This window comes from Triticum dicoccoides, chromosome 7A, assembly GCF_002162155.2.
Source record: "Triticum dicoccoides isolate Atlit2015 ecotype Zavitan chromosome 7A, WEW_v2.0, whole genome shotgun sequence".
NCBI lineage: Eukaryota > Viridiplantae > Streptophyta > Magnoliopsida > Poales > Poaceae > Triticum > Triticum dicoccoides.
The window spans coordinates 737,273,085-737,282,250 of NC_041392.1; the positions used below are offsets into that span (position 1 = coordinate 737,273,085).

At 47.9% G+C, this 9,166-nt stretch overlaps 1 pseudogene; it reads left to right on the top strand.

Moving 5' to 3' along the window:
* The first annotated feature begins 2,205 nt into the window (after positions 1-2,205).
* Positions 2,206-8,519, top strand: LOC119328041 (annotated as a pseudogene).
* Positions 8,520-9,166: the final 647 nt, after the last annotated feature.

Sequence of the window (9,166 nt, forward strand, 5' to 3'; positions counted from 1 at the left end):
CAGTTTTGAAAAAACCAAAAGAAAATGATAAAAACTTCAAAAAATAAAATCCTTCAAGAGGTTGTTATATTACTACATCTACTAGTTAGGATAATTTGAAAACTTAAATTTAGACATGTTTTGCAAAAAGTGTAGGAAAAATATAAAACGGCTATAACTTTTGCATACGATGTCGAAAAAAAACGTATAATATATCAAAAAATTCAGCACGAAAATCCGCATCCGATGGAGACTGCCTACGGCCTGTTTGCAATTTTTTAGAATCCTCAAATTCCAAAAGGAAAAAAAGATATGGTCAAATTTTAGTTTTTTTAAAAAAAAATTGGTTAAATCTGGTTAAACTACTTATTCAAGAAGTATTAATGTTACTACATAATTATTCAAGAATATTAATGTTACTAAATAATTATTTCAATTTTTTGAATTTGGGTCAAATCTGGTCAAACTGTGGTCAAACTATGGTCAAACTATGGTCAAACTTATTCAAGAAATATTAGTGTTACTAAATAATTACTGTTTTTTAGAATAATAGTTTCAAACTCAAACAGTGAAATGTGTGACTTCATGCTCAAGCTAAACTCCTGAGGGTTAATAGGATTGACATCTTACTATTGTCAGGAAAACAACAAGTGCAGACTTGGAAACGAAGGAGAATAGAACCCGAAAGTTAAACTTGCTCGGGTTGGAGTAGTGAGAGGGATGGGTGACCGGTCGGGAAGTTAGATGATTTGGAATGAGTGATCCACACTTGAGCAGTTAAGAGAGGTGATTAGAGACTAAATCATCAAATAATTCAGAAAAATCAAAAAAAATTACAAAATTTACAAAAAAAATTAAAAGAAAAAACCTTTAGTACCGGTTGGTAACACCAATCGGTACTAAAGGTCCCCCATACCAGGGCGCGAGCTCACGCCACGTGGTGGCACTTTAGCGCCGGTTCGTGCCGAACCGGTACTAAAGGGAAGGGGGCCTTTAGTGCCCACTCTTTAGTGCCGGTTATGGAACCGGCACTAAAGGCCCTTACGAACCGGTTTTAAATCTCCGTTTTCTACTAGTGACATCCAGGCTTAAACCATTAAAACCCAACTTGTGTGTGTGTTTTTAAGTGTCTTCCGCTCGCTTCAGTTTTTGTTGTCATTTTTTTTGCGGGTAGTGTTTGTAGTTGTTGCTAGGTGGTCTAGAGACAATGGTATAATTTATGTCACATTTGATGAATTGATGTTCTTTGTAATGCCAATGTTTTTCCTGCTAAAAATGACAATTTAATCAAGATATAATAGCAAAGCTCAAAAGTTTTTCTATGGGAGTATAGCAAATCTCATCTTAACTAGTTATGATTGGTCCATAGGTACACGTTTGTTACTGGTTCAGCCACTCACTAGCTACAGTGTCGCTGGATTCTGGTGCTGGCTTTCCACGTACACTATTGATCCAAAAGGCGCCAAACGAACTTACCACGCGTGCAGGAAGAGACATCAAAAAGGCTGAGGAATCGACTGTACCGGCGCCCGCCACTACCACGTGGCCCGGCATTACCTGTCTGCGGGCCCGTTGCTCCTTCCTTCCACTACCGTGACAACATCCTCTATCTATTCACAAGCGGCCCTGCAGTTTGGAGCAAAAATCTACGACGCCTGGAGCAAAAATCATCATCGCCGCCATGAATTATCACAGCTCCGCCGTGAATGGACGTAGCAAAATAATTCGTCGGACGTAGCAAAAATCTATGACGGTTGCAACAAAAAATTATCGCCGTTGTCGTTGGGTCGCAACTCAGCCATGGATGAATGTAGCAAAAAATCTAGCCGGTTGTAGCAAAATCCGATGACGGTGGCAGCAAAAGTCATCGTCTCCGTTTGATTCCAGCAAATATGTTTATCGGTTGTAGCTTCCCTCGTCACTGGATATAGCATCTCGCGCAGCGGTTGCAGCATTCATAAAAACGGTGAAGCTCTGTATCACTGTATGGACACATCCATAATGACTGTTGCATCGACGTCTCCAGTGCGTCGCGCACGGCCTCTTTGCAGATGTCCCCGCCGTCGTCTTCTCCACCCCCGCCGTGGCTCGCCCTATCAGCAAGGGCTCGTCATGCCCGCACGCTGCGTGTGGCGGCGGAGATGCATATAAGGAGCAGTTGCCCCGTGTTGTGGGGACGAAGAAGACGACGTGAAGAAAACGATTCGATTGAAGAGCGTTCCCACGGTGCACGATCGAGAGCGATGGTCCGGCCCATCATGGGCCGGCACTCCGGCCACAAACGTTTACCCTAGCTATAAGAAGATGGCACGCGCTCGCACCGCATGCACGGCCACGGCCAGGTCCAGAGTCAAAGCAGAGCTGAACGCCTTGACAGAGAGAGCAGAGCGTCCACCGTAGCAGAGCAGCGGCGACGGTGCGACACCATGCGCGCTCCGGCGATCCTGCTGCACCGCAGCACGGCCGCCGCCGGCCCCAGCGAGCCTCAGTCGCTGCCTCTGCCTCGGCCCGAGCAGCAGACATTGCTGGTGGTGACGGTGCACTCGGACATAGTGGTGATCCTGGCGTCGCTGCTGTGCGTCCTCAGCTGCGGCTGTAAGATTGTTCGGGAAGCGTAGAACCCTTTGTCTCGGGCCGCATGTATATATTGAGGTAAAGCCTTGGTAAACAAGTTACAGAGAGAGAGATTACAGAGGGAGAGATCGAGAGAGGAGGAGGAGATCGACCGGAAGAGAGGTCGTTACAGGAGTCTCTCGGGATAATGAGAAGAAGAGATAGATACAAGTTTAAACACCTCCTATCCCTATACAATAATTCTAACACTCCCCCTCAATCTAAACCTCAAGCCTTGCCAAGGTTGAGATTGTACTTGAACTCATCCAATCTTCTCTCAGTCAATGGTTTAGTAAACCCATCTGCAAGTTGATCGCCTGTAGGAATGAATCGTATCTCAAGTAGCTTTCGAGCTACTCTCTCTCTGACAAAATGAAAGTCCACCCAATGTGTTTGGTTCGTGCATGGAATACAGGATTTGCTGAAAGGTAAGTTGCACCAATGTTATCACACCATAACCGTGCAGCCTTCGGAGCTTTAATACCAAGCTCATAAAGTAATGTTTGTATCCACATTACTTCAGCTGTGGCATTTGCTAATGACTTATATTCAGCCTCTATACTTGATCGTGAAACAGTAGCTTGCTTCCCATGATACAAGATTAGATCCCAGAAATACAGCAAAACCACCAGTAGATCTTCTGTCATCAGCACATCCTGCCCAGTCTGCATCAGAATATGCAGTAACAAGCAAGGAAGAGGACTTGACAATCTGAAGTCCAAGCCCTTGAGAATACTGAAGATATCTTAAGATCCTCTTAACTGCTGTCCAATGAGTAGTTCTAGGCGCATGCAAGTATTGACATACCTTATTCACCGAGTAAGAAATATCTGGTCGTGTAAGTGTTAGATATTGCAAAGCACCGACAACACTTCTATAATTTGTTGCATCTTCTGGACCAAGAATTTCTCCACTATCAATTGTAAGTTTTTCTGAGGTGGAAATTGGTGTGCTAACTGGCTTGCAATTCTCCAATCCCACTCTCTTAAGAACATCAGCTGTATATTTTTCCTGTGAGAGAAGTATGCCATCTCTGACTTGCTTCACTTCTATGCCAAGAAAATAGTGAAGGTCACCTAGATCCTTAAGAGCAAACTCAAGTTCCAAATCCTTGAGCAAACAGGTTGTGGCCGCTTGACTTGAGCTGGCAACAATTATATCGTCAACATAAACAAGCACAAACACAGTGATATTGCCTTTGCTATAAAAGAACAAAGATGTATCTGCTTTAGATGGTATGAACCCAAGATGTTGTAACTGCATGCTCAACCTAGAATACCATGCTCTTGGAGCCTGCTTCAATCCATATAATGCTTTATCCAACTTACATACATAATGTGGTGTGCTGTGATTTTCATAACCTGGTGGTTGCCGCATGAACACTTCTTCCTCAAGAACACCATGAAGAAACGCGTTCTGAACATCTAGCTGTCGTAAGCTCCAGCCTCTGGAAATAGCAATGGATAAAACAAGGCGAATGGTAGTTGCTTTAACCACAGGGCTAAAAGTGTCATCATAATCAATACCAAACCTTTGCTTAAAGCCTTTTGCAACCAACCTTGCCTTGTACCTGTCTATGCTACCATCAGGTTTCCTTTTAATCTTGTATACCCACTTGCAATCAATTATGTTAGCACCCCGTTGCGGTGGTACTAGACGCCAAGTCTGATTTTTCATGAGTGCATTATACTCACTATCCATGGCTTCCTTCCAATCCTTACTAGCAAGTGCATCATGCAGGTTAACAGGTTCTCCAGTAGCAGCAAGGAAAGCACGCTTAGTAGGATTATACTTTATTGTACCATCACTGTATTTTTTTTCTTTAACAATACCTGACCTTGACCTGGTGTGTCGACGAGGAGGCGAAGGAGATCCAGCAGCCGTAATATCAGCCACAGAAGATCAAGGTTGATCCGGCACCAGATCCAAGGAAGATCCGTGCAGCTCCTCGGGTTCGCTCCCCCCCACGCCACGCTCGACAGCCGCGTCGGGGCGGTCAGAGCAGGTAGGCGAGGATTGGTGAGAGGCGCTGGAAGTCGCGTCAGGGCCCGCGCCTGCACCAGATGCGCCGGGACCCACCCTGTCGGCTTGGCATGACGCGCCCTGGTCCGCACCTGGACTCGTGCCTGGGTCCGCGTGGCCCACCTGACCGGATTGGCGGGATGCGCCCTGATCCGCGCCTGGACCCGCGTGACCCACCTGGTCGGTTTGGCGCGGCGCGCCCTGGCCCGCGTCTGGTCCCGCAGCGGGGCTGCTGTCGCTGTCGCCCGCCAGGAGAGAATCGGCACGGGATCGCGCGCTGGGCTGCGCTGCATGCTGGCGCAGATCAGCCTGGGATCGCGCGCTGTCAGCCGGATCTTCCTCAGATTCCGCGCCTGATTTGTCCTGTATACACATAAAATGACGAGCAGAATCTGTACAAGAGCCATTAGATATGCGGTGTTCGGCGGATTTTTGCACATGATCATTCTCAGTTAGTTCACCCCCGTGATGAGGATTAACAGAGTAATCTGGTAGGAGTGCAATTTCTGCACGAAGTAAAGCGCCAGCATTGGGATGAAGAAGGGAAAACGGGAATAAAGTTTCATCAAAGATTACATCACGGGAGATATATATACGTCCAGTAGACGGTTCAAGGCATTTATATCCTTTATGAAGGTTGCTGTACCCAATAAACACACATTGTGTGGAACGAAATTCTAGTTTATGACGATTGTATGGACGTAAGTTGGGGTAGCAAGCACAGCCAAAATTTTTTAGAGAGGTGTAGTCTGGCTTTTGATGATACAATCGTTCTAAAGGAGTTGAATTGCCAATGACCTTACTTGGAAGACGGTTAATAAGATATGTAGCCGTGATGAAAGCCTCATCCCAGTACTTGAGGGGCATAGATGCATGAGCTAGAAGGGATAGACCAACTTCAACGATATGACGGTGTTTGTGTTCAGCAGAACCGTTTTGCTGATGAGCATGAGGACAAGACACATAATGAGTAATCCCAATGCTTCGGAAAAAGGAGTTGAGTTTTTCATACTCCCCTCCCCAGTCACTTTGGACTGAAAGAATTTTTCGATCAAAGTGGCGCTCAACTAGCTTCTGAAACTCTTGGAAGATGGAAAAAACTTCAGATTTATACTTAAGCAAATAAATCCATGTAAACTTGCTGTAATCATCAATGAAGCTAACATAATATTTTTTTCGACCAAAAGAATCTCGAGCATGACCCCATACATCAATGAAGATCAATTGTAATGGAGCATGAGACACACTGGTAGACTTAGGATAAGGAAGCTGATGGCTCTTGGCACATTGACATGCTTCACAGACAGACGCATTATTTGAACTATGTGACAAAGGAAGTTTGTCTTTATTGACGACTTGCCTAACTATGATGGAGGAGGGATGTCCTAATCTTTGATGCCACCGCTCGAAAGAGGGCTTGATGACGGAGTAGACTCGACGATGCTTATTTGTAAAGGCTCTGGAGGAGATGGGGTAGAGGCCACCAACGCATCTACCGTGATAGAGAGCCGCCCTCGTTGCTCGGTCCTTAATGAAAAAATAGTGAGGGTGAGTTTCAAAGAAAACATCATTATCGGTGGCTAGACGAGACATAGAGGCAAGGTTTTTGTCTGCTTGAGGAACATGAAGAACATCCTTAAGAAGAAGATCACGTTGAAGAGTAGGGGAACTAAGTGAAGCTTGACCAATGTGACAAATATCCATACCTTTACCGCTGGCTGTGTGGATCTGATCGTTGCCGTGGTACGTCTCGCGAAGGGCAAGTTGCTCTAACTCATTGGTGACGTGATCAGTAGCTCCGGAATCAACGTACCAGACGCCATCCCCGCCTTGCTCGCGCATAGCAGCTGCAACCAGTTTGGGGTCAGGGACAAAGTTGTCATCGTACCTATGCCAGCAGTCGATGACCTCATGACCAGCCTTCTTGCATAGCTGGCACCGGGGTCGAGGACGAGGAGAAGAGGTGCGGCGGCCATTGTTGGAGTTGAAGCCACCACCCCTCTGGTTGTTGCCGTAGCCCCCGTCGTAGTTGTAGCCGCCACCAGAGCGTGCACTATCGCCCGAGGGAGCGCCACGGCCGCGCCCTCCACCGCGGTGACCGCGGCCACGGCCGCGACCCCGTGAAGCAGAGTACGCAGAAGACTGCCGAAGGTCGCCGCCGTGAAGAAGTGTGAGGCGAGCGTCGAAGCTGAGAAGCTGGCTGTGTAGCTCCGGGACCGTGATCGGTTCCACACGTGCCGCCAAGGCAGAGACCACGGGATTATACTCCATGTCGAGGCCAGCCAAGATTTTGGAGACGATCTCCGGATCGGAGAGCGCCGAAGTAGTACAAGCAACCTCATCTGTGAGGGTTTTGATCTTGCCCAGGTACTCTGCCATGGACATATTACCTTTTTTAAGGTTGGTAAGTTCGATCCGGGTGTTGATCGCCTGCGCCTGACTCTGGGCAACGAACATGGTGTTGATGGCGCGCCACACCTCGGCCGGCGTCTGAAGCGTGGCCACTTGGGACAGAATCTCGCGGGAAAGAGAACCCATCAAGAAACCTTGAAGCTGTTGTTGCTGAGCATACCAGAGGGTGCGGGCGACGTTGACGACTTGCTCCTCTTTTCCCTCCTTGGTGATGGTGAGGGTGGGCGGCGGCGGCGGGCTGGTGGCGTCAAGGTGGTGCTCCATCTGGGCACCCCTGATCTGAGGAAGCACGATGGCTTTCCAGAGAAGGAAATTCCCTTTCGTTAGCTTCTCCTGTGGCGGCGATCCGAGGAAAGTGTTGGTGGTTGAGGATGAGGAGGCAAAGGTGGAGGTGGAGGAGGTGGTGGTGATCGCGCCCATGGTGCTGGGCGACATTGAGGCGGAGGTGGTGGACATGGCTCGGTCGCCGAAGGTAGCTAGATGCGATCTCTATGAGGAAGAGGCTCTGTTACCATGTAAGATTGTTTGGGAAGCGTAGAACCCTTTGTCTCGGGCCGCATGTATATATTGAGGCAAAGCCTTGGTAAACAAGTTACAGAGAGAGATTACAGAGGGAGAGATCGAGAGAGGAGGAGGAGATCGACCGGAAGAGAGGTCGTTACAGGAGTCTCTCGGGATAATGAGAAGAAGAGATAGATACAAGTTTAAACACCTTCTATCCCTATACAATAATTCTAACAGCGGCCTCGGCCTCGCCCTCCTGTCCCGGCGCGCGTGCCGCCCCCGACCCTCTGACCGCTACCCTCCTCCCCCACGGGCCTCAGGAAAAAGGCAATCGAGGCGCTCCCCGCCGTCTCCTTCGTGGCGGCCTCGTCGTCGTCGGAGTGTGCTATATGCCTGGCCGAATTTGCCGACGGGGAGGCTGTGCGCGTGCTCCCAGGATGCGGCCACGGCTTCCACATCGCCTGCGTCGACGCCTGGCTCCGGACGCGCGCCTCGTGCCCGTCCTGCCGGGCCTCTCCATCGATGATTGCCACGCCCATGCAGATGCAGGTACAGCCAGCTGCGGCGGCGCCCACCGTGGTAGTCGTCGTGGCCGGCAGTAGCATGTGCGGGAGATGTGGCGAGCTGACGGCGCCGGCCGGTGCACGCGCCGCCGACGGCGCGCTCTTGGCTTAGTCAGGTTCCTGTGCTCCATTTGACTCGGCCTCTGCTTCATTTTTTTCAGCTCCTCTGCAAAGCAAAACTTGTGGTGTTTAAGATTTCAGTACGGTAGAGCAATTCAGAACTGTGTATATAAAAATAAAAGATTAATTATAGAGCATCACGAGCGAGTGCGTGGACGGGGCGGCATACATTTTCGATCTCATGGTTCAAACGAAGCCCAAGTGAAGCCAATGAAGCTTTAATCAGTCTCCGTCAGCATCAGTTTGCCGTTCATTGCAAAACAAGATGATAGCAGCTTGACGGATGGAGATCCAGAGAAAAGTAAAAAGGACAAACTCATCATTGTCTTTGTTGTTGTTTTTCCTTCTTTGAAAGAATAGTTTTTGTTGGTTGTCGATTCAACCTTTGAACGTTGACGTGGATGCCATGTATAGCTGGCAGGATTCAGACGGTCGTGAAAGAGCGAGTCTGTCTCATGGTTCTTGTTGATTTTTTTCTCTACACTAAGTAGATTAGTAGATGTTTGCAATTAATTGCAAAATTTCTCACCGATCGCTATGTAGGCTTGCGGTAGTCAATGTAGATTCAAAGGCAAAATTTGTCCTCCACAATGCATGATTCAAGTGGTTCTTCGTCCGAATGAATTCTTCTCCTCGGTGCGGTCCTAGTGGCGCCACAGCTTGACCAAGAGGAGTTGTGGTGTATAAAGGATGTGCTTGCTATGTGGATGTCTACTCTTCCTTTGTCACGTCTTCATCTTATTAAGTGAACGAAGACCCACTCTTTGTCTATTACATGGACGAAGACCCAATTTCTGTTATTTAGTTACCAGTTTAACTCATAAAACTAAAGTATGATTGTTGCTGGAGATAATGTTGTTGCTAAGAATTCGAAGGTACTGCAATTCTCTCATTTTTGTCACCTGGCAAAATATTCTCCCATTAATAGACTTGTAATTCAGTTTCTGTTGTCA